Source organism: Lynx canadensis, chromosome X (assembly GCF_007474595.2).
Source record: "Lynx canadensis isolate LIC74 chromosome X, mLynCan4.pri.v2, whole genome shotgun sequence".
NCBI classification, from domain to species: domain Eukaryota; kingdom Metazoa; phylum Chordata; class Mammalia; order Carnivora; family Felidae; genus Lynx; species Lynx canadensis.
Genome location: NC_044321.2, coordinates 51119072 through 51145865, shown reverse-complemented (window position 1 = coordinate 51145865; position 26794 = coordinate 51119072). Strand labels below are relative to the sequence as shown.

The window sequence follows — 26794 nt, the reverse complement described above, 5'->3', positions numbered from 1 at the left end:
TTATAAAAGTAGCCTAAACTTTGCATATTATACAGATCATGACAATATTCTTACATTGGTCTAACCTTTCTAACACACACACACACACACACCCCTCAACAGCAATAACTACTAAAGTACCTACCTCTTAATATCTTAGACATTTCCAATATCTGTCACATAGTCTTAACAAGCTCAGTTCTTTGGAGATCTGTAGTCCACATCTGTATTTCTTAATTGTGTGGCTTATTCATCACATCATGGCTTTTATCCTCTGTTGCTGAGGCAGAATTGTCAAAAGAATCCAAAGCCATGGAATGGGAGATTCCAATAGAGTTGCATAAGCAGAAGGCAAACCTATGCTGAGAATTCAATAAATCACTCTCTGAAACACATTTTACCAATTTAAAGTTCAGTACTACAGTCAGGTGAGCAAAATATTTGGATCTCAAAAGTTGGTAGTTCTTTTCAACAATTGTGGTAATCTGAGGAATAGCATCTTTTTAGTCATAGATAGATAGACAGACTCAGGATTTTCCATAAGCTTAAAACAACTTATTTTGTGACTATGGATAAGAGTATAATCTAAAGAACTGTAGCCAAATTATGTGTGTGCACATGCACACACACGCACACATACATTTAAAAAAGAAAAACACAAATGAATAGTGAATTTAAGGAGAACGACTTCATCTAGACTTTTCACTAAGTAGCATACTGTTTCCAGATAGATCCTATGTACAATTTACAGATTACGTATGACTATTCCCTCTTATCGATCTATGCAAAACAAAGTAACTTTATAAATTTTAAAGGGTCACAATTTATAACAAATATTAATTTTCTAAAGACTTGAAATGTATATTTTCACCGAGATTTTTCTTTTAGTTCACTCGCAGTCATATTAACTAAAAAGTCAGACACGTGGTTTACAAAGTTGACAGAAATAAGAAAAATACTTGGATAAAACTAGCCTTGAACCTTGTACTCATTCCCTTCTACCTCACTTCAAAATAAATGAGTAAATCATCTCTTTTAAAAATTTTAAATGCTAAATTATTATACTAATAACTAATTATTTTATAATTTTAAGTTCCTTAAAACATATTTCCCAACTAGAAGTTAGAGCATTAAACCATGGTCCAGGAGCAAAGTATGGCCTAACAAAGGTTTGTGGAGGTCCTTAGCATTATCCCCCAATTACTAGCTTTAAGTTGTTTTTTTTTTCATTCCCTGAATATTACTTTTAGTAGTGTTGTGACTACACTTTTCAAACTTTAAGTCCGATCATAATATATGATAAATAAGGGTTTTGTGTTGCTTCTTGGTACCAGGTGCAATCCAAAAGATGTAAGTAAGATTTTGAAAGAACTGCAACTTATGGGACACTCTGATGACTTGAAAGGATAATAGGAGAAAAGCCTTGAAATTAAGAATGTCTTGGAAAATTTGATTACCATATGAATAAGGTGTCTGAGTCAATGATACTGGATAGGTGAAAAAAAATCAGTTAAAAGTCACAATAACAAGAAATCTCTCCTTCACTCGCCTCTGACAGCTTGCCTGACCACTGGCACGCCCTGCCATTGCCCCATGGAAATGTTTTGATTACTTGCTGTCCTTTTAAAAATTAATCCAGTGTCTAGGGCACTGACTCCTCATCTCATTTGAAATTATGCCAGAGAAGTTAAATTTGGTGTAGATGTCCAAGATTTATTGCTTCAAAAGTTTTAGCTGTAGCTGTCACAATGGGGCCAAATGGAAAATCAGTGACTATTCAACAGAATTGGGGAAGACCTAAAGTAACAAAAGATGGGGTGACTGTTGCAAATTCCATTGGCTTAAGAGATAAATATGAAAATATTGGCACTAAACTTGTTCAAGATGTTTCCAGTAACACAAATGAAGAGGCTGGTGATGTCACCACTAATTGCTACTGTACTGGCACTCTATTGCCAAGGAAGGCTTTGAGAAGATTAACAAAGGTGCTAATCCTGTGGAAATCAAGAGAGGTGTTATGTTAGCTGTTGATGCTATAATTGCTGAAGTTAAGAAGCAGTCTAAACCTGTGACAACACCTGAAGAAATTTCTCAGATTGCTACAATTTCTGCAAATGGAGACAAATATGTGCAACATCATTTATGATGTAATGAAAAAGGTTGGAAGGAAGGGGATCATCACAGTAAGGAAGTAAGGAATGGAAAAACACTAAATAATGAATTATAAACTATTGAAGGCATGATTTTTGACTGAGATTTTATTTCTCCATACTTCATTAATACATCAAAAGGTCAGAAATGTGAATTCCAAGATTCTTATGTTCTACTGAGTGAAAAGAAAAGTTACAGAATCCAGTACATTGTACCTGCTCTTGAAATTGCCCATGCTCACCATAAGCCCTCGGCCATAATTGCTGAAGATGTTGATGGAGAAGCTCTGAGTACACTCATTTGAATAGGTTAAATGTTGGTCTTCAGGTTGTACCAGTCAAAGCTCTAGGTTTTGGTGACAATAGAAAAAAGAATCAGTTTTAAGTGATGGCTATTGTTACTCGTGCAGTGTTTGGAGAAGAAGGATTGACACTAAATCTTGAAAATATTCAGTCTCACGACTTAGGAAAAGTTGGGAGCTCATTGTGATGAAGATAATGCCATGATCTTGAAAGGAAAATGAGACAAGCATTTTGAAAAACATATTCAAGAAACCATCAAAAGGTTAAATATCACAACTAGTGAACATGCAAAGGAAAAACTCAATGAACTCTTGGCAAAACTTTCAGATGAAGTAACTGGGCTGAAGGTTGGTGGGACAAGTAATGTTGAAGTGAAAAAAAAGAAAGTGTTACAGATGCTTTCATTGCTCCATGAGCTGCTGTTGAAAGGCATTGTTCTGGGAGGGGGCCATGCCCTGTTTTCATGAATTCCAGCCTTGGATTAAATAACAGCTCCTGAAGATTAAACAACTGTTATCTAAATTATTAAAAGAAAATTAAAATTCTTGCAACGACCATTGCCAATAATGCAGGTATTTAAGGATCACTAATAATTGAGAAAATTATGCAACATTTCTCCAAAGCTGGGTATGATGCTATTCTTGGAGATTTTGTGAATATGGTGGAAAAGGAATCATGCATCCAACTAAGATTGTAAGAACACTTTATTGGATGCTGCTGGGGTGGCCTCTCTATTAATTACAGCAGAAGTTGTAGTCACTGAAATTCCTAAAGACAAAGACCCTAGAATGGTGGAATGGGTGGAATGGAAGGTGGTATGTTCCAAGTCCTGTAGTAGTGTTTTATTAATAAACTGTGAGAGTAGGTTCAAGGCAGTGATCCTCACCAATAACTTCAGAGAAGTCAGTTGAAAGAAATGACTGAAGAAAAGTCTGGCTGATGTTTAAGAAAATCACTATAACCATCAGTTACTGGTTTCAGTTAACAATGTATAATGGTTTACTGCTGCCATTGTTAGTGCCCACAGATCATTTATTTTGTATTTTTTGAATAAAAATACTTTTGTCCATTCCTGATAACTGAGTGCAAGAGACATGTAACAAGTGCATTGATTTCAACTTAAATCACTGAAGCATTTTTAGTACTATTTTGTTAAAATTAAGATTTTAGTGATTGCCATCACCAGTGAAAAGTTAAGAAAACTTTTTGTGGAAAGTAAGCATAATTGTGCACAAAGTAGAAAAATATACAATTATGTGACAATCTCTGTTAATGAAAATTTGTTTAAAGTTTTTAAAAAATGCAAGACAGGAGGAACTGGCAATATGTAACATGAAATCATCAAAAAATATATTCCAGATTTCATTTAGATGTATATTAATTTCAAGGGCATGGCATATGACTTTATGCGAAGAAACCCATCTCTCTCTCTAAGATGTGAAACATGTTCAAGAATGAAATGCTGCTTTGGAGCTGATACCCATGATATGTTATCAGGATATTAAGGTTACTTGATGCTCAACCTGGCATCACCAATTTGTGGAGAAATTTATTCCCACTGGCATATAAGTTGGTCATACCAGCAAATATGTTGTTAGTTGTAGCTTCTTGTTGCCACAGATACCATGATAAAAGGTTAAGCCTTGCTTATCCACATATGTTCCTAAAAGGTTCCCTTCTGATTCTACAGTTTTATAGATGAAATAATACTACATTTGTGGGCAACCAAGAAAAGGCTCACAATCTGCTTCTTGAGTCTAAAAGGGCATTAACAAGAGTGTTCTCAGTGGCATTCATTCTGCTATACTAAACTTCTTAAGGACAAGGTAAGTCTTATTCATACCTAAGTCCCCTGTGCTAAGTTTCACATATAGGAAATGTTCCAAAAATAGCTGATAAATAGCTTATAAGATCTTCCATAAAGAAAGCACTTTTCTGACCTTTCAAAATTTTCTTTTTGTCTTCATCACTGAATAGCAGCTGTTTCTTTGATTATTATCTTATAGGCAAGCAGAATAAGAAGCAATGTTTTGAAGCAGCAGATAAAATTATTCACACAATGATGCAAATGTGGATATATGTCTTGAAAGAACTGCTACTCACCTACCTTCCTGTGTGCCCAGGATGAAGGAGAAAGGTGGTCATTATCTCTCTTTCCAAGTGCCACCTATGAAACTATGGTCCTTAAAAGAAGCAGCAGTATCTCACAACTTGGCTGTTTAGACTACTTCCTTGTAGGGGAGTCAGAAGAGCACAATTGGTACTATTAACCATATGTCTCTCTCAGAGTAAAATCTTGCTAGAATATAGTAGAGAGTGAAGAAGGTTAAGAAATGTGTCAGTATTTGATAGCTTTCCAAAAAATCTGAACTTTACCATGGTCTGGACAAAAAATAGAGAGAAAGAGAGAGAGAAGCATATTAAAATAAACATGAACTTGCAATAGCAAAGAACAAATTCATATACAATAGGAATCTAAGAATTTTCTAAATTCCATGATCAAGCTAAAGGGATACCTATCACAACACATGACCAGCACAAGGAAGAAAGAAGTCTCTATTAGAAAAAGAATCCAAGCCAGATAACTTTTCTTCTATTTCTACCAGTTGGAAAGAAGAATCATCTCCTTTTGTACATCTGTTAAATTAAAAACAGTTGTTCCTCTAATGGGAAAAAAACACCTTGCTTTTGCTCTAATATGTATTTTCTAGAGCAAGAGAAAGTAGTAGGTATAGTATGTACATAGTATGTATAGTATGTACTAGTATGTATGGTACTTATGTTATCTCTTTCATATTCATATATATAATTATATATGTATATATATATATATGTGTGTGTGTGTGTGTAATTTTATACCAAGGAAGATATCACTGCAATACACAGTTCATATGTACTAAATCATTAATGTATGTTAAGCCAATAAGAACCAAACAGATACAAATTGAGACTATTAAGTAGTGTAATGATATGTACTAGTCCTATGATTGAGTTACTTTCATATATTTTGAGGGAATAAGCTTTTTATGGTTTTGTTTTGTTTTCTTACACAAACATTGCATTAAGAAAGCCACTAAACCATAGAGAATAAATCTGCACAATTTAGAAGCCAAACTTGCATGTGTAAGTAATAATCATGTTTTCTCATAATAAAAATATGCTCCAATCAGAAGACTTTATTTGAGTTTGGCAAAGTAAAAGTAACAGATGGATTGGATATTTTAGTGTCCCAAATCTCTTATTGGATTCCAGAAGCAAAGCAATAGAATTCAGACTGAGTATAAATATTGTTGTGCTAAAATGTAAATAGTCATGATAGTCTTACCACCTTTTAGTCAACATAAATCAAATTTCTAAGAATGTCAAAATTTATCAATTATTACTTAAGATTTAAAGGAGCTCTCACACTATATAGTCTTTAATATGACAAAACATTAGAAGAAAAATAAAATTTCAGAAAAAATATTTTCATAAGTTCAATAAAAAAATGAAATAATGTGCTAACTGTAATAAGTCAGAGAAACATAATTTTACTTATATGTGGATCCTAAAAACAAAAAACAGCCCACCATCAAAACAAATGGAATCATAAACACAGCAAACCAACTGGTGGTTGCCAGAAGGGATGGGATTGAGGGGGATGAGCAAAATAGGCGAAGGAGATTAAGAAGCACAAGCTTCCAGTTATAAAATAAATAAATCACAGGGATAAAAAGTACAGCATAGAGAATATAGGCAATAGTATTGTAATATTGTTGAATGGTGATAAATGGTAAATACAGTTATTGTGTTGAGCATAGCTTAATGTATAGAACTGTAAAATCAATATGTTGTACACCTTAAACTAGTATAACATTGTCTGTAAAATATGTTTCAATTTTAAAAAATGACATACAAATTACAGTTTACCAAAATATTACATACATTTACATCAATTGAATTTTAAAACCAACATATGAAATAAACAAGGTAAATATTATTTCCTCCATTACCTAAATGACAAAATTGAGGCTGTGAAATGTTAAGTGACTTATTCCGTGTCATAAAACTCCAAACTGGTGAGCTTGAACTGGGATATATGTCCTCTGATCCCTAGCACATTTTTCCTTATGCTTTCCAGACTACTGATGAGTAGTATTCCACTGTATGGATATTTTACAGTTTGTTTATTCACTCACTTGTATATAAACATTTGGGTTATTTGAAGTTTTACAAATAAAGCTGCTATGAATATTTGTATACAAATTTTTGTATGAACATATGCTTTCCTTTCTCTTGGTTAAAAACTAAGAGTGGAATGACTGGTTCATATAGTAGTTCTATGTTTAACTTTTTAAGACACTGTCAAATTGTTTTTTTTTCCAATGTGGTTGTATCAATTTATGTTCTCACCAGGAGTGTATGTATGAGTCTAGTTTCTTTATATCCTTGCTAACATGCTCAGTTTTTGGTGTACTCTTTTTTTTTTTAATTTTAGTCATTCTAATAATACCATGCCATTGTGGTTTTAATTGCATTTATCTAATGATTAATGATTTGAACATATTCTTATACTTATTTGCATTATCTTTTTATTTTCTTCCAATGCTTTATTTAAATTCAAGTTAGTTAACATATGGTATAGTATTGGTTTCAGGAGTAGAATTTAGGGATTCATCAATTACATGTAACAACCAGTGCTCTTCACAACAAGTGCCCTTCTTAATGTCCATCACCCATTTAGCCCATCCCTTCACCCACCTCCCCTCCAGCAACTCTCAATTTGTTCTCTATGTTTAAGAGTTTTTTGTGGTTTGCCTCCTTCTCTGTTTTTATCTTATTTTATTTTTCCTTCCCTTCCCTATATCCATCTGTTCTCTCTCTCTCTCTCTCTCTCTCTCTCTCTTCTCCTCTTTCTTTTTGAGAAAGTGTACTAGCAAGTGAAAGTTGTGGGGGAGGGGAGAGAGAGAGAGAGAATATCCAAAGCAGTCTTCATGCTCAGCATGGAGCCAAATGCGTGGCTCAATCCCACAACCCTGGGATCAAGACCTGAGTCAAAGTGAAGAGTTGGGTGCTCAACTGACTGAGACACCCAGGTGCTCCTTATCTGTTTTGTTTCTTAAATTCTACATATGAGTAAAATCATATGGTATTTGTCTTTCTCTGACTGGATTATTTCGCTTAACATAATACTCTAACTCCACCCATGTCATTGCAAATGGCAAGATTTCATTCTTTGGGTGGCTGAGTAATATTTCACTATATATTTCACGTCAGCCTTATCCATTCAATTGATGTACATTTAGGCTTTGTTCATAATTTGGCTATTGTTGATAGTAAAAGCCAGTCTTTTCAACAAATGATGTTGGGAAAACTGGACAGCTCTATGCAAGAGAATAAAACTGAAAAATTTCTTACACCTCACACAAAAATAACCTCAAAATGGATTAAATACCTAAATGTGAAACCTGAAACCATAAATTTCCTAGAAGAAAACATAATAAGTAATCTCTTTGACATCAGCCATGCAATCATTTTTCTAGATATGTCCCCTCTGGCAAGGGAAACGAAAGCAAAATTAAATTATTGGGACTACATCAAAACATCAAAACAAAAAGCTTTCACTCAGTGAGAAGAACCATCAACAAAAGTAAAAGTCAACCTATTTAATGGGACAGGATACCTGCAAATAATGTATCTGATAGGAGGTTAATGCGCAAAATATATAAGGAACTTTGGCAAATCAACAGCAAAAAAAAAATACTCCAATTAAAAGATGGGCAAAGAACATGAATAGACATTTTTTTTCAATGAAGACATACAGATAGCCGACAGACACATTTAAAGTTGCTCAATATCATTAATAATCAGGGAAATGTAAATCATAACAGTAATGAGATATCACCTCCCACCTGTCAGAAAAGCTAAAATGTGGAGGATGTGGAGAAAAAGAAACCCTTGTGCATTATTTGTGGGAGTACAAATAGGTGCAGCCACTGTGTATAACAATATGGTGGTTCCTCAAAAAAATTAAAAATAGAATTACCACATGATCCAATAATTCCACTACTGAGTATTTACCAAAAGAAAATGAAAATGGTACTTCAAAAAATATATGCACATCTATGCTTAGTGCAGTATAATTTACAATAGCCAAAGGAACCTATCTGCCCATCAATACATGAATGTAAAAGGAAAATATGGTGTATATATAAGCAATGGAATACTAAACAGTCATTAAAAATAAAGATGAAATCATGCCATTTGCAACAATATAGATGGCCTAGGGGGTATTATGCTAAGTGAAATAATCAAAGAAAAACACATTCCATCTATTTTAACTTATATAATAGAATCTGAAAAAGAAAACATACAAGAATCAGAAACAGACCAATAACTACAGAGAACAAACAGATCTTTGCCAGAAGGGAGAGAGGTGAGAGAATGGACAAACTTGGTGAAAGGGAGTGTGAGATACAGGCTTTCAGTTATGTAATTATTGAGCCAAAGTGACAATAGATACAGTATGGATAATGTAGTAAATGCTATTGTAAGATCATTGTATGGTAACAGATGATAGCTACACTTGTGAGCATAGCATAACATACAGACTTATCAAATAACTATTTAGTACACCATAAACTAACATAATATTGTGAGTCAACTGCACTTCAACAAAAATATTACAAATAATAATCATAATCATAAAAAGTTAAGAAGGGCTGACATCTTATCCATAGTGAAGCTATTGATAGCAGGAGGATAGTAGTAGGAGGCTATTGATAAAAATGTGAAATATATCTCCAATTATCTAGATTTTCCTTAACAGCTTTCCACAGTGTTTCATAGTTTTCTGGATATACATTTGTACTTACTTTCTTAGATTTGTAAGTAAGGATTTTGTTTTTTATAAATGTTTTGTTTTAAATTTCATTTATTCATTCCTGACACAGAGAAGAACAATTGACTTTTGTATTTTGCTTATTGTTATCTCAATCTAATTTCATCAAGACATGGAACACTATACTCCAAATCCATTTGTACTTCAAAAATTAAAATATTGAATATGCTGAAGAAAAAAATAGAACCACTATATTTTTCCAGCAATCTAACTTCTTGGTATTTACCCAAAGAATATGAAAACATGATGTCAAAGAGATATATGCACTCTCATATTTATTGTTTATTATAGCATTATTCCCAGTAGTCAAAATATAGAATTAACCTAAGTGCCCATCAATGAATGAAGAAAATGTAGTGTGTGTGTGTACATATGTACACATACATACATATATATACATTCATATTATGGGATATAATTCAGCCATGAGAGAGAAGGATATCCTGCCATTTCTGACAACATGGATGAATCTAGAATATATTAAGCTAAATGACGTATGTTAGAGAAAGAGAAGCAATATGTGATATCACTTACACATCAAATCTGAAAAAGTCAAACTTGTAAAACCAGAAAGTAAATTGTTGTTAGCAGAGATTGGTGGTGGGAGGATAAGCCACATGTTGCTTAAGGGTACAAATTGTAACAAGTAGTAGAGATATAATGCACAGTATAGTGAATATATACAACAATACTCCATTATAATCATCAAGCATCCTAACAGACTGGAAGTTTGATTCCAACCTCTAAAAAGAAAGAACCAGGGGCACCTGGATGGCTCAGTCAGTTGAACGTCTGACTGCGGTTCAGGTCATGATCTCCCAATTCATGAGTTTGAGGCTTGCTGCTGTCAGCCAATGTCAGCGTAGAGACTGCTTAAGGTATTTTATTCCCCTCTCTCTGTCCCTCCCCTGCTCATGCTCTCTCTCTCTCTCTCTCTCTCTGAGAGAGAGAGAGAGAGAGAGAGAGAGAGAGAACTTAGGCAATCAATCAATCAATCAATCAATTTATTTATTTATTTAAAAATAATCATTATGTAATGTGATAAACATACTACTTATTACTACAATGGCAATAATATTACAATATATCAATGTTCAAATTAACATGTTGTACATACTAAATTTTCAAGTAATGTGTCAAATACACCTCAATTAAAAATATTTAAAAGTTACCATCTACCTTTACTCTCTTGAAAAAAATTTAGTAGCATCAAGTTGAGATGAAGAAAGTATCTAAAAGAAATACCTACAATATAAAGAATAAAAGTATAAATGGTTGGTATTACTGATTGTTTAATCTTTTAAGTATAGAATTAACAAAATAAAGGCAATAATTAAGAATGCTATAAAGTGAAAAAAAATGATTATTAATCAAAAATCCAAGCTATGAAGAGTCCACTATAGAGATTTTTTTAAACAAATGGAATGGAAGAAACGTAAGCAAAGTAAACAGTCAAAAGGAAATGATAATGATACTAAAAATCTCTTCATGGATGAAAGAACAAGATCCTCAACAATATTTCCTGCAAAGTTTATAATTATCTTTGTTGGGAAAAACTTTCCTAAGACTGTGAGTCAGACAACAACAGTCTGGAATGTATCCAAGTGTTGTTCTGTACTGTATGGAAATGATAAGGACAAATATATTCATTCATATTTGATAGTAAATGAAAACACCCTAGAACCACACACATACAATCAGACAAAACTTAGCCAAATCACCAGGCATTTAGATAAACAATCACATCCAGATAGCCTGATCCTCTACCAAAGTACAGGAATACCTCATTTTATTTCATTTTGCTTAATCAAGCTTTGCTATAACATGTTTTTTACAATTTGAAGTTTTGTGGCAATCCTACATCAAGCAAGTCTACCAGATGTCACCATATTTTACAACAGCATTTGTTTACTTCATGTCTCTGTGTCACATTTTGGTAATTCCTGCAATATTTCAAACTTTTTCATCATTATTATATTTGTTATGGTGATCTGTCCTTAATGGTCTTGATGTTAGTATGGTAATTCTTTCGGGGCACCATGAACTGTGCTCATATGTGTAAACTTAATTGATAAATGTGAATGTTCTGACTATTCCAATAGCCAGTTATTTCCTTGTCCCACTCTCCCAGGACCTCCCTATTCCCTGAGAAACAACAATATTGAAAGTAAGCCAATTAATAACCCTACAATGACTTCTAAATTTTCAAGTTAAAGAGGAGTTGCATATCTCTCACTTTAAATCGAAAGCTAGAAATAATTAATCTTAGCAAAGAAGGCGTGTTAAAAGCTGAGATAGGCAAAAAGCCCAGCCTTTTGCATCAGTTTAGCCAAATTGTGAATGCAAAGGGAAAATTCTTAAAAAAGTTAAAAGGTCTACTCCAGTGAATACACAAAAAATAATTTTAAAAATAGCCTCGTTGATGATATGGAGAAAGGTTTAATGGTCTGGATAGAAGATAAAACAAGCTGCAACAGTCCCTTAAGCTAAAAGCTAATCCAGAGAAAGACCCTAACTCTCCTCAACTCTGTGAAGGCTGAAGAAGATGAAGAAGTTGCAGAAGAAAAGTTTGAAGCTGGCAGAGGTTGGTCCATATGTTTTAAGGAAAGAAGATGTCTCTATAACATCAAACTACAAGGTGAAGCAGCAAGTACTGGTGTAGAAACTGCAGTAAATTATTCAGAACATCGAGATAAAATAATTAATGAAGAATGGCTTCACCAAACAACAGATTTTCAATGAAGAAAAACAGCATTATATATTGGAATGCCATCTAGGACTTTCATAGCAAGAAAGGAGAAGTCAATGCCAGGCTTCAAAGCTATAAAAACCAGGCTGGTTCTCTTGTTAGTAACTAACACAGCTGATGATTTTTAAGATAAAGCTAATGCTCATTAACCATCCTGAAAATCCTAGGACCATTAAGAATTATGCTAAATATACTCTGCTTGTGCTCTACAAATGGAACAACAGGGCCTGGATGAGACCATATCTATTTATGACATGGTTTACTGAATATTTTAAGTCCACTGTTGAGGCCTACCATAAAGAACTAAAGATTCTTTTCAAAATGTTATTGTTCATTGACAATGCACCTGATTACCCAAGAGGTCTGATAAAGATGTACAATGAGAAGAATGTTGTTTCCATGCCTATTAATACATCTATTCTGCAGCTCATGGATTAAAGAGCAACTTTAAATTTCAAGTTTTATTATTTATGAAATATATTTTGTAAGTCTATAACTGTCATAGTATAGATTCCTCTGATGAACATGGGCAAAGAAAATTGAAAAACTACTTTAAAGGATTCACCAAATTACATGCAGTTAAGGACATTTGATTCATGGGAAGAGGTCCGAATGTCAGTAACAGTAATTTGAAAGAATTGATTCCAAGTCTCATGGGTGACTTTGAGGGGTTCAAATTTTCATTAAAGGAAGTAGCTGATGATGTGATGGAAATAGCAAGAGAACTAGAATTAGAAGTGTGGTCTGTATCTTTACAAATTAGTCTTTTCATTTTCCTTGGGTAAATACCCAGTGGTGAAATTACTGGGTTATATGGTACTTCTATGTTTAATTTTTTTGAAAAACCTCTACTTTCAACAGTCGCTGTACCAATTTACATCCCCAAAATAGTGCACTCATTCTTTTTTCTCAACATCCCCGCCAGCACTTGTTGTCTCTTGTGTTTTTCATTTTAGCTGTTCTGACAGGTGTAAGGTTGTGGTTATCTCACTGTGGTTTTGATATGCATTTCCCTGATGATGAGTGATGTTGAACATCTTTTCTTGTGTCTGTTGGCAAAGTATATTCCTTCTTTGGAAAAATGTGCATTCTGGTTCACCACTCATGCTCTAATAAAATTGTTTGTTTGGAGTTGAGTTGTTTAAGTTCTTTTTAAAGAAAAATTCCAGTATACGGTGCCACATTAGTTACAAGTGCACAATGTAGTGATTCAACAATTCTATACATTACTCAGTGCTCACCATGATAAATGTACTCTTAATCCCCTTCACTTATTTCACCCATCCCTCCACCCACTTCCACTCTGGTAACCATCAGTTTGTTCTCTACAGTTTCTTTATTCCTTTTTTTGTGTTTCTTATATTCCGCATATGAGTAAAATAATGTGGTATTTGTCTTTCTCTAAATAACTAAGCATTATACTCTCTAGATCTATCCATGTCATTGCAAAAAACGAGATTTTTTTCCACATCTACACTTATGTGTTTTTTTTTAATTTTTTTATAATTTTTAGTTTCAGGTGTAGAATTTAGTGATTCATTACTTGCATACAACGCACAGTACTCATCACAAGTGCCCCCCTTAATATGCATCACCCTTTTAACCCATCCCCCTGTCTGCCTCCCCTCCAGGAACCATCAGTTTGTTCTCTATATTTAAGAGTCTGTTGTATGGATTGCTTCTCTCTTTCCCCCCATGTTCATCTGTTTTGTTTCTTAAATTCCACACAAAACTGGAATCATAGGGTATTTTCCTTTCTCTGCCTGACTTATTTCACTTGGCAATATACTCTCTAGCTCCATCCACATCATTGCAAATGGCAAGACTTTTTTTATGGTTGAGTAATATTTCATTGTATATATATGCTACATCTTTTTATCCATTCATCAGTCGATGGACATTTAGGCTTCTTCCATAATTTGCCTATAATTGATAATGTTGCTATAAACATTGGGGTGATGTGCCCCTTCATATCACTATTTTTAAGCTTATTTTGAGAAAAAGAGCATGAACAGGGGAGGGGCAGAGAGACAGGGAGAAAGAGAATCTCAAGTGGGTTCCACAATGATATTGTGGGGCTCGAACTCACAAACCATGAGATCATAACCTGAGATAAAATCAAGAGTTGGGAGCTTAACTGCCTGAGCCACCCAGGTGACCCAGAAATCGCTATTTTTGTACCCTTTGGTAAATACCTAGTAGTGCAATTGCTGGGTCATGGGATAGTTCTACTTTTAATTTGTTGATGAACCTCCATACTGTTTTCCAGAGTGGCTGAACCACTTTGCATTCCCACCAACAGTGTAAGAGGGTTGGCCTTTCTCCACATCCTCGCCAACACCTGTTGTTTCTTGTGTTGTTAATCTTAGCCATTCCGACAGGTATGAACTGGTATCTCATCATAGTTTTAATTTATTCCCCTGAGGACTAGTGATATTGAGCATCTTTTCATGTGTCTGTTAGCCATCTATATGTCTTCTTTGGGGAAATGTCTATTCATGTCTTCTTCCAAATTTTTAAGATTTTATTATTTTTATGGTTGAGTAATATTCCAGTGTGTGTGGGTGTGCGTTTGCGTGTGTGTGTGTGTGTGTGTGTGTGTGTATCTTTTTATCCAAAAATCTATCAGTGGGCCCTTGAGCTGATTCCACAATTTGGCTATTCTAAATATTGCTGTACTAAACATAGGGATGCATATAGCTGTTCAAATTAGTGTTTTCATGACCTTTGAGTAAATACCCAGTAGTGCAATTATTGGATCATAGGGTAGTCCTATTTTTAATTTTTTTAATGGAACCTCCATACTGTATTTCAGAGTGGCCACACCAGTTTGCATTCCCACCAACGGTTCACAAGTGTTCCTTTTTCTCCACATATTTGCCAACAGTTGTTGTTTCCTGTGTTGTTGATTTTAGCCATTCTGATAGGTGTGAGATGATAACTCATTGCAGTTTTGATTTCCATTCTCCTCATGATGAGTGATGTACAGGGTCTTTTCATATGTCTGTTAGCCATCTGGATGTCTTTTTTTAAAGAAATGTCTATTCATGTTTTTCTGTATTTTTTAATTGAATTATTTGTGTGTGTGTGTGTGTGTGTGTGTGTGTTCAGTTTCATAGCTTCCGTTTTATTTCAATTCAACTATAGTTAACATACAGTGTTACATTAGTTTCAGGTGTACAATATAGTGGGTCAACAAAGTCAACAATTCCATACAACACCCAGTGCTCATCATGACAAGGGCATTCCTTAATCTCCATCCCCTATTTCATCCATCCTTACACCCATGTCTCTTGTGGTAACCATCAGTTTTCTGTTTACAGTTAAGAGTCTGTTTCTTGGTTTGTCTCTCTCTCACACTTTTTATTCCTTTAGTCATTTGTCTTGATTCTGAAATTCAACATATAAGTGAAATCATATGTTGTCTTTCTGTGACTGATTTAATTCGCTTAACATTATACACACTAGTTCCACCCACGACATTGCAAATGGCAAGTTTTCATTCTTTTTTATGGCTGAATAATATTTAATCACATATATGTATATATAGAACCAATTTTTAACTATACATCTATTTATGGACACTTGAACTGTTTCCATAATTTAGCTATTGTAAATAATGCTGCTATGAATATATGGCTACATATATCTCTCTGGATTAGTGTTTTTGTCTTTTTAGGGATTACTGGATCATAGAGTAGATCTATTTTGCACTTTCTGAGGAAACTTCATACTGTTTTCCACAGTGGTTTTACCAGTTTACATTCCCAAAAACAGTGCAAGAAAGTTCCTTTTTCTCCACATCCTTCCCAATGCTTGTTTCTTCTGTTGTTGATTTTACACATTTTGACAAGTTTGAAGTCATATCTTATTGTAGTTTTGATTTCTATTTCCCTGATGATGAGTGATGTTGAGCTTTTTTTCATGTGTCTGTTGACCATCTGGATGTCTTTGGAGAAATGTTTTTTCTTGTCTTCTCCCCATTATTAAAGTGAATTATTTGTTTTTGGGTGCTGATTTATTTTATTTCTTTATATATTTTTGATACTAACCCTTTATTGGATATGTCATTTGCAAGTATCTTTTCTCATTCAGTATGGTGTATTTTAGTTTTGTTGATTTTTTTTCCTTTCTTGTACAGAAGATTTTTATTTTGTTGTATTTCCAATAAATTTCTTTCTTTTGTTTCTTTGCCTTAGGCTATATATCTAGAAAAATCTTGATAGGGCCAGTGTCAGAGAATCAAATGCCTGTGCTCATTTGTACAATTTTTATGATTTGGGGTCTCACATGTCAGGCCTTGATCCACTGTGAGTTTATTTTTGTGTATTATGTAAGAAAGTGGTCTAGTTTTGTTTTGCATGTAGCCATCCAGTTTTCACAACACCATTTGTGAAGAAGACTGTACTTTTCCCATTGCATGTTCTTTCCTCTTTTGTTGAAGATTAATTGATCATATAATCATGGGTTTATTTCTGGGCTCTCTATCCTGTTTTATTTTTTTAATACTGATTGATTGATTGATTGATATTTTTAAATATATTTTTAAAATTTACATCCAAGTTAGTTAACATATAGTGTAAAAATGGTTTCAGGAGTTGAATTTAGTGGTTCATCACTTATATATAACACCCTGTGTTCATCCCAGCAAGTGCCCTCTTTAATACCCATCACCTATTTAGCCAATCCTCCCACCCACCACCCCTCTAGCAACCTTACATTTGTTCTCTGTATTTTAAGAGCCTCTTATGGTTTGTCTTGATCTATATGTCCGTTTTTGTGCCAGTACCATATTTTTTTGATTATTACACTTTTGTAGCATATCTTTAAATTTGGGATTGTGATGTGCCCAATTTTATTCTTCTGTTTCAAATGTCTTTGGCCAATAAGGGTCTCTTGTGGTTCCATAATTTTGAGATTATTTGTTCTCGTTCTGTGAAAAATGCTTTTGGTATTTTAATAGTGATTGCATTAAATCTGTAGACTACTTCTGGTAGGATGGACATTTTTACAGTATTTGTTCTTCCAATCCATGAGCATGGGACATCTTCCCATTTGTTGTTTTTGTCTTCAATTTCTGTCATCAGTGTTTTACTTTTTCCAAAGTAAATAATTCTTTCACCTCATTAATTAAGTTTATTCGTAGTTTTAAAAAAAATTTTTTTTGGTGCAAGTGTGAATAGGATTATTGTCTTAAATTTTCTTTCAGCTGCTACATTATTGTTGCATAGAAATGTATCAGATTTCTATATATTGATATTGTGTCTTTCAACCTTAGTGAATTCATTTATCAGTTATAGCAGTTTTTTTGATTTTCATGGAGTCTTTATGGTTTTTTATACATAGTACCATACCATCTGCAAACTGAAAGTTTTACATCTTTCTTATTAACTTGGATGCTTTTTATTTCATTTTCTTCTCTAATTGCTATGGCTATGATTTCCAGTACTAAGTTAATTAAAAATGGTGAGAGTGGACATCCTTGTCTTGTGCCTAATTTTAGGGGAAAAGGCCTCAGGTTTTCACCATTGAGTATAATGTTAAATGTGGGTTTTTCATATATGGTCTTTATAAATTTGAGGTATGTTTCCTCTAACCTACTTTGCTGATGGTTTTTATCATGAATACATATTGTATTTTATCCAATGCTTCTTATTCATCTATTTAAATGATTCTCTTGTTGATGTGATGTATTATGTTGATTGATTTGTGAAAGTTGAAACACCCTTGTATTGTGGGAATGAATATTACTTGATCCAGGTTAATGGTTTTTTTGATGTATTGTTGGATATGGTTCACTGATATATGGTTGAGGATTATTGCAGCAATGTTAATCATAGATATTGGCCTTTAGTTTCTTTTTTTTAGTGTCTTTATCTGGTTTTGATATACAGGTAATGCTGGATTCACAAAATGAATTTAAAAGCTTTCCTTCATCTTCTATGTTTTGTAATAATTTGAGAGGGGTAGTTATTAACTCTTTATAAATGTTTCTTTTGTATTTCTTCTGTGTAGAATCTCCTCGTGGACTTTTGTTTGTTGTGAATTTTTTGTTTACTGATCCAATTTCATTGCTGGTAATTGACTTTTTCAAGTTTTCTATTTCTTCCTGATTCAGTTTTGGGAGGTTATATATTTCTGGGAATTTATCCGGTTCTTCTAGGTTGTCCAATATCTTGGCATAGAATTTTTCATAATATTTTATTATAATTTTTTTTGCATTTCTGTAAGTCCACTTTTTTGTTCTTTGACAAGGAAGATAAAAGTTTATACATATTTTTTTTTCCTAGAATCAACTCCTGGTTCTATTGATCTTTTAGTTTCTATATAATTTACCTTTACTCTAATCTTTATTATTCCCCTCATTCTAATATTTTGGGTTTGCTTGTTCTTTTTCTAATTCCATCAGGTGTGAGATTGGGTTGTTTATTTTATTTCCTTATTTGTTTTTTGCTTCTTGAGGTAGACCTGTATTGCTGTAACCTTCCATTTTACAACAGCATTTGTTTTATCCCAAAGATTTTGGATCATTCTTTTTATATTTTCATTTTTTTCCATGTATTTCTAACTTACTCTTTGATTTCTTGGTTGACCAATTCATTGTTTACTAGTATGTTATTTAACTTCCTTTTATTTGTGTTTCTTCCAGAATTTGCCTTGTGGTTTGCTTCTAGTGTCATAGCCTTGTAGTCAGAAAAAATGCATGGTATAATATCAATCTTTTAATGTGTTGAGACTTGTTTGGTGGCCTATTCCAGAGAATGCTCCATGGGCATTTGAAAAGAACGTGTATTTTGCTAATAGGATAGAATGTTCTGAATATGTCTGTTAGGTCTGTCTCTTCCAATGTGTCATTAAAAGCTAGTGTTTCCTTGTTAATTTTATGTTTGCATCATTTATCTATTGATGTAGGTGTGGTGTTCAAGTCGTCTATTATTACTGTATTACTATTGATTACTTTATGTATGTTTGTTATTAGCTGTTTTATTCATTTGAGGGCTATCATGTTGGGCGCATAAATATTTACATTTGTTATATCTTTTGTTATTTCTCCTTTTATGGTTATAAAGTGTCCTTCCTTACCTCGTTCTACATTCTTAGTTTTAAAGTCTATTTGTCTAATACAATAGAAGCAATCTGGTCCTGGACTTTTATTTGTTGAGAGGTTTTTGATTACTGATTCAATTTTCTTGTTGCTTATTGGTCTGTTCAACATTTATATTTATTCCTGTTCTAGTTTTGGTGCTTTATATATTTCTAGGCACATATCCATTTCTTCCAGGTTGTCCAATTTGTTGGCATGTATTTTTTCATAATATTCAATTAGAATTTTTGTATTTCTGTGGTGTTGGTTGTTATTTTCTCTATCATTTGTGATTTTATTTATTTGAATATTTTCACTTTTCTTTTTGATAAATCTGGCTAAAGATTTCTCAATTTTATCAATTTTCTCAAAGAACTAGCTCCTCCTTTCATTGATCTGTTCTATTGTTTTTATTACTTTCTATATCATTCATTTCTACTCTAATCTTTATTATTTCCTTCATTCTGTTGGCTTTAGGCTTCAGTTGGTATTCTTTTTCTAGCTCCATTAGGTGTAACTTTATATTGTTTATTTGAAATTTTTCTTGCTTCTTGAAGCAAGTCTGGATTGCTGTATCCTTCCCTTTTATGACTGCTTTTGCTGCATTCCAAAGGTTTTTCACCGTTGTGTTTTTGTTTTCATTTGTTTCCATGTATTTTTTATTGATTTCCTTTTTGAAATTTTTAATGTTTTTTTAAATTTATTTTTGAGAGAAAGAGAGACAGGGCGCGAGTGGGGAAGGGGCAGAGAGACAGGGAGACACAGAATCCGAATCAGGTTCCAGGCTCTGAGCTGTCAGCACAGAGCCCAATGCAGGGCTAGAACTCATGAACCATGAGATCATGAACAGAGCCAAAGTTAGAGGTTTAACTGACTAGTCACTCAGGCACCCCTATTTATTGACTTCTTGATTGACCTATCCATTGTTTAGTAGCATGTTGTTTAACCTCCATGTATTTGTGACCTTTCCAATGTTTTTCTTATAGTTGAGTTCTAGTTTCATAGCATTTTGGTCAGAAAAGATGCCTGGTATTACTTCAAATTTTTGTATTTCTTGAAGCCTGTTTTCTGACCCATTTGATCTATTCTGGAGAATGTCACATGTGCACTTGAAAGGAATGTGTATTCTGTTGTTTTAGGATGAAATGTTCTGAATATATCTGTTAAGTCCATCTGGTCCAGTGTATCATTCAAAGTCATTGTTTCCTTGGTTTTCTGTTTAGATGATCTGTCCATTAATGTAAACGGGGGTGTTAAAGTCCCCTGCTATTATGGTATTTTTATCAATTAGTTTCTTTATATTTTTTATTAATTGTTTTATTTATTTGGGTACTTCATGTTGGGTGCATAAATATTTATAATTATCAGATTTTCTTTTTGGATTGTCTTCTTTATTATGTTAGACTGCTCTTTTTTAAATGAAATTTATTGCCAAATTGGTTTCCATACAACACCTAGTGCTCATCCCAACAGGTGCCCTCCTCAATGCCCTACACTGTTCATTTTTTTGCCTCTTTACAATCTATTTTGTCTAATATTTGTATTGCTACTCTGGCTTTCCTTTGACATCCATTTGCATGACAAATGTGTGTGTCCCTTATAGGCAATAAATGCTGTGTTTTTATAAATTCTGAGACCCTATGCCTATTTTTTTGGAGCATTTAGTCTATTTACATTCAAACTAATTATTGATAGATAAGAATTTATTGCCATTTTGTTACTTTTTTGTGGTTGAAGTTTTTATCTGATCCATCTTCTCTTGCTCTCTTTAATGGATTTCTAGTCTTCTTTTATTATTATTACTGTTATTATTATTATTATTTTTATTTTTATTTAATTTATTTTTTTAATTTGCATCCAAGTTAGTTAGAATATGGTGCAACAATGATTTCAGGAGTAGATTCCTTGATGCCTCTTACCCATTTAGCCCATCTCCCTTCCCACAACCCCTCCAGTAGCTCTCTGTTCTCCATATTTAAGAGTCTCTTATGTTTTGTCCCCCTCCTTATTTTTATATTATTTTTGCTTCCCTTCCCTTATGTTCATCTGTTTTGTATATTAAAGTCCTCATAGGAGTGAAGTCATATGATATTTGTCTTTCTCTGATTTACTAATTTTATTTAGCATAATACCTTCTAGTTCTATCCATGTAGTTGCAAATGGCAAGATTCCATTCTTTTTGATTGCTGAGTAATACTCCATTATATATATGTATAACACATCTTCTTTATCCATTCATCCATCAATGGACATTTGGGCTCTTTCCATACTTTGACTATTACTGATAGTGCTGCTATAAACATTGGGCTGCGTGTGTTTCTTCAAAACAGCATACTTGTATCCCTTGGATAAATACCTAGTAGTGCAATTGCTGGGTCATAAGGTAGTTCTATTTTTAATTTTTGAGGAATCCCCATACTGTTTTCCAGAGTGGCTGTACCAGTTTGAATTCCCACCAGATTGCTACTTTTCTTTAGTGATATACTTGAATTACTTACTCTTTATTCTTTGCATATCAAATACTGATTTTTGATTTGTGGTAACCATTAAGTTTCTAGATTAGCATAGTTAGTTATATACCTGGGTGTATAGCGGTCTATTTCTAGTTGATGGTTATTTAAGCATTAATGTATTCTTTACTCCTTTTCCTTCCACATTTTAAGTGTATGATGTCATATTTTATATTCTTTTATTTTGTGAATCCCTTGACTGATATATTATTACTGATATATTTATTTTTATTGTTTTTGTGTTTTTTACTTTTCATACTCTTATTTTTTGTCTTTCCTTTCCACTTAAAAACTCTCCTTTAATATGTCTTATAGGGCTGGATTATTGGTCATATGTTCCTTTAGTTTTTGTTTGTCTGGAAAACATTTTATCTCTCTTTCTGCTGTGAATAATAGCCTTGCTGTATAGAATATTCTTGGCCATAGATTTTTTCCTTTCAGCACTTTGAATATATCTTGCCACTATTTTCTGGCCTGCTAAGTTTCTGCTGAACAGTCCATCATTTTCCTTATGGAGTTTTCCTTGTATGCTGTCTTCCTTTCTCTTGCTGATTTTAATTTATTTTAATTAATTTATTTTTTTTGCTTTCACCTTGATCAGAAGAAGATGGCAATGGAGTAAGAGGACCCTAGGCTTGCCTTGCCCATGAATACAACTAGATAACTATAAAATAATCCTAAATACTTCAGAAATTTACTGAAAGACTGAAGGAGCAAACACAACTAAATGTAGAGGAGGCCACGATGAAAAAGTCAGGAAGTGTGGAGTTGTGGTTTTGGAGAGAAGAGGATCATGGCCACTGTAGGGGGTAGGGAACTGCAATCATGAAGAGCAAGAGACAAATACACAGGGGAGCATAGGTTGGAAACCACTCACCATAGCAATTGGTGTGAAAGGTGAGAAAGGCTGAGTGTCAAGCTCTGGTAACTAGTGGTGCATAAATTTTTAATTTCTAAAGGTCAGTGGGCTTGGCTGGTATAGAGCCTGGATGGCATTGTGCTGCTCTGGGATAGAAGGTAGGGAAACAGCCTATGCACATACAGTGTGAAAATAGTGATTTGGAAAGCCACTGGGGCATGGAGGGGGGAGGTAATTTGCTTATTTTCAGAGTATGACTCAGAGGGACAATATTCACAGAGAGATGACTTTGGGAACAAAGAAACTGTCAGGAGCCATTTCCTTCACCCGCCCATCAATATAAACACATAGCCTCCTGTGGGAACAAGCACAGTGCTGGCACTCACTACCAAACTTGCTTACACCAAGCCCCAGGGCCCACATTACAGTGGACCCACATTCCCAGTCATGTTTGCCACAGTCCCAGTGCATTGGACCCCTTCCTCAGAAGACTGTCCCAAACTCCTGCCCACACCACATATCCTGACCTTGGAGTTTTGCAGAGCCTTGTTTATAGTGTCAGTGATGACAGGCCTCATTTTACAAGCAGACCACATCACACCTAGTGAAAATGTGCCACCTTTAAGCCAGGGACCAAACACTGCCCACAACAGGCAAAGAGAGCCTCTACAGATGAATTGCCTGATAGATAAAGCAGCCAGGACAAATCAGCAGAGTTCATGCAGCACAAATTGGAGACACTGCTGGAAGTGTTGAGCCCTGGGGAACAGGGGACAGTACATGGCAGTACATTACAGGACCTATTCTTCTTAAAGCTATTACTCTCAAGAATAGGAGATGTAGCTGACTTTCCTAACACATAGAAACAAGCACAGTGACAAAATGACAAGACAGAGAAATTTGTCCTAAATGAAAGAAAAGGACAAGGCCACAGCCAGAGATCTAAGAGAAACAGATATTAGTAACATGCTTGATGGAGTATTTAAAGCAATAATCTTAAGGACACTCAGTGGTTTTGAGAAAAGTGTGGAAGACATCAGTGAGACCCTTAACACTGAAATAAAAGAAAAAAAAAGGACATGAAGGGTGCAATAAACAAGATTAGTAACACACTTGATGGAATTAACAGCAAGCTGGAAGAAGCAAAGGAACAAAACAATGACCTAGAAGAAAGAGTAATGGAAAGTAGTCAAGCTGGACAAAAGAGAGAAAAAGGAATTATGCAAATGAGAATAGAGTTAGGGAACTCAGTGACTTCATCAAATGTAATAGCATTCATGTCATAGGAGTCTCAGAAGAAGAAGAGCGAAAAAGGGGTAGAAAATTTATTTGAAGAGACAATAGCTAAAAACTTTCCTAATCTGGGGAAAGAAGCAGATATCCAGATCCAGAAGGCACAGAGAACCTTCAGCAAAATTAACAAAAGTCGATGCACACCAAGATATATCATAATTAAATTGGCAAAATATGTTAATAAAGAAAAAAATTAAAGCAGCAAGACAAAAGAAGACAGTGGCATACAAGGTAAAAATCCATAAACATATCAGGGGCTTTTTCAACAGAAACTTTCCAAGCCAGAAGGGAGTAACATGATATGTTTAAAGTGCTGTGTGGGAAAAACCTGAAGCCAAGATTATTGTATCCAGCAAGGCTATCATTCAGAAGATAAAGAGAGATGAAGTATTTCCCAAACAAAAATTAAAAGATTTAATGACCACTAAAACAGCAATAAATATTGAAGGGGATTATTTGAGAGGAAAGGAAAAATCAAAACTGACAATATAAAGGTAAGAAACACAAAACCAGTAAAAATGAACATTTCTGCAAAAAAAAACAGTCAAAGGAACTCACAGAATAAAGGGATGTAAAATATGACAACATATGCCTAAAACATGGGGAGGAGAGCAATGAACAATGGGTTCAACTTAAACAACCATCCACTTAATAGAGACTGCTATATGCAGATGATGTTATATACAAACCTAATGGTATCCATATATCAAAAACCACTGTTACATATGCAAAGAATGATGAGAAAGAAATCCAAATATATCTGTTAATAATACCAGAAAACCCTGAAAAAAAGAAAAATAAGAAGGAATCACAGAAAATCTTCAGAAACAACCACAAAAGAAGTAATAAAATGTAATGTAAATGGATTAAAAGCTCCAATCAAGAGACATAGGGTTACAGAATGGATAAAAAAGCAAGACCCATATATAACCTGCCTAAAAGGGACTAATTTTAGACCTATAGATACGTGCAGATTGAAAGTGAGGTGATGGAAAAACATCTATCATGCATGTTGATGTCAAAAGAAAGCCAGAGTCACAATACTTATATTGGACAAAATAAACTTTAAAACAAAGATTGTAACAAGAGACAAAGAAAAACAGTATATAATAATAAAGGGTACAATCCAAAAATAAAATACAACAATTATAAATATTTATGCATCCAAAATAGGAGACCCTAATACATAAAACTGTGATAACAAACACAAAGTAATCAATAATAATACAATAATAGTAGGTAATTTTAACACCCCACTTACATCAATGGACAGATCATCTAAACAAAATCAACAAGTGAACATTGGGTTTGAATGACACATTGGAGCAGATGTGAGGTGATATCTCATTGAATTTTGATTTGCATTGCCCTGATTATTAGTGATGTTCAGAATCTTTTCATGTGTGTGTTGTCCATCTGTATGTCTTCGTTGGAGAAATGTTTGTTCTTCTCCCGATTTTTAAATTTATTTGTTTCTTGGGTGTTGGATTAAATCTTTAAATATACTTTGGATAATAACCCTTTTTGGATCTGTTGTATATATAAACACTAATAATAAATCAGCAAAAATAAAAATTAATAATACAATCCTATTTACAATTGCATCAAAAATAGTAAGATACCTAAGAATTAACATAACCAAAAAGGTGAAGGGATTGTACTTGGAAAACTATAAAACACAGATGATAGAAATTGAAGGAGAGATAAAGAATTGGAAATAAATTCCATGCTCATGGATTGAAAGAAAAAAATATTGCTAAAATGTCTATGCTAACCAGAGCAACATACATATGTAATGCAATCCCTATCAAAATACCAATAACGTTTTTCAAAGAACTAGAACAAACAATCCTAAAATATATATGAAACCACAAAAAGGCCTGAATAGCCAAAGCACTCTTGAAAAAGAAAAAAAAAATGGAGGTATTAAAATTGAAGATTTCAAGTTATAAGACAAAGGTGTAGTAACCAAAAGAGTCAGGAACTTGCACAAAAATAGACATATAGATCAATGGAACAGGATAGAAAACCCAGAATTAAACCCACACTTATATGGTCAATTAATCTTTGACAAAGCAGGAAAGACTATCAAATTGGAAAAAGGTAGTCTCTTCAACCAAGGTGTTGGAAAACTGGGAAACTACACACAAAATAAAGAAACTGGACCACTTTCTTAGACCATGAACAAAAATAAATTCAAAATCAATGAAAGACCTGAATGTGAAACCTAAAACCTTAAAAAATTCTAGAAGAGAACATAAGCAGTAATTGTTTCGACATTGGCCATACCAACTTTTTTCTAGATGTGTTCCTCAGGCAAGGGAAACAAAAGCAAAAACAAACTATTGGGATTACATCAAAATAAAAGTTTCTGCTCAGAGAAGGAAACAATCAACAAAACTAAAAGGCAACCTATGGAATGGAAATAAACATTCGCAAATGACATATCTGATATATGGTCAGTATCCAAAATACTATAACTATCCAAAATGTATAAAGAAATTATAAAACTCAACGCCTCCTAAATGTAATCTAATTAAAAATGGACAGAAGATATGAATAGATATTTTTCTAAAGAAGACATACAGATGGCAAACAGACACATGAAAAGGTGCTCATCATCACCATAAGGTAAATACAAATCATAACTACAATGAGGTATCACCTCAAACTTGTCAGAATGTTTAAAACAACAGCACAAGAAACAACATATTTTGGTGAGAATGTGGAGAAAAGGGAACTGTCTTGCACTGTGGTGGTAATGCACGCTTCTACAGTCAATGTCAATAACATTATGGAGTTTCCTCAAAAAGTCAAAAATAGAACTACTCTATGATCTGGCAATTACGCTACTAGGTATTTGCCCAGAGAACACAAAGATACTAATTTAAAGGGATACATGCACCCAATATTTATAGCACCATTATTTACAATAGCCAAGATATTGAAACAGCCCCAGTTTCCATCAATTGATAAATGGATAAGCA

General features: G+C 33.7%; 1 pseudogene; it reads left to right on the top strand.

Moving 5' to 3' along the window:
- The first annotated feature begins 1602 nt into the window (after nt 1–1602).
- LOC115506783 lies at nt 1603–3267 on the top strand (annotated as a pseudogene).
- Nucleotides 3268–26794: the final 23527 nt, after the last annotated feature.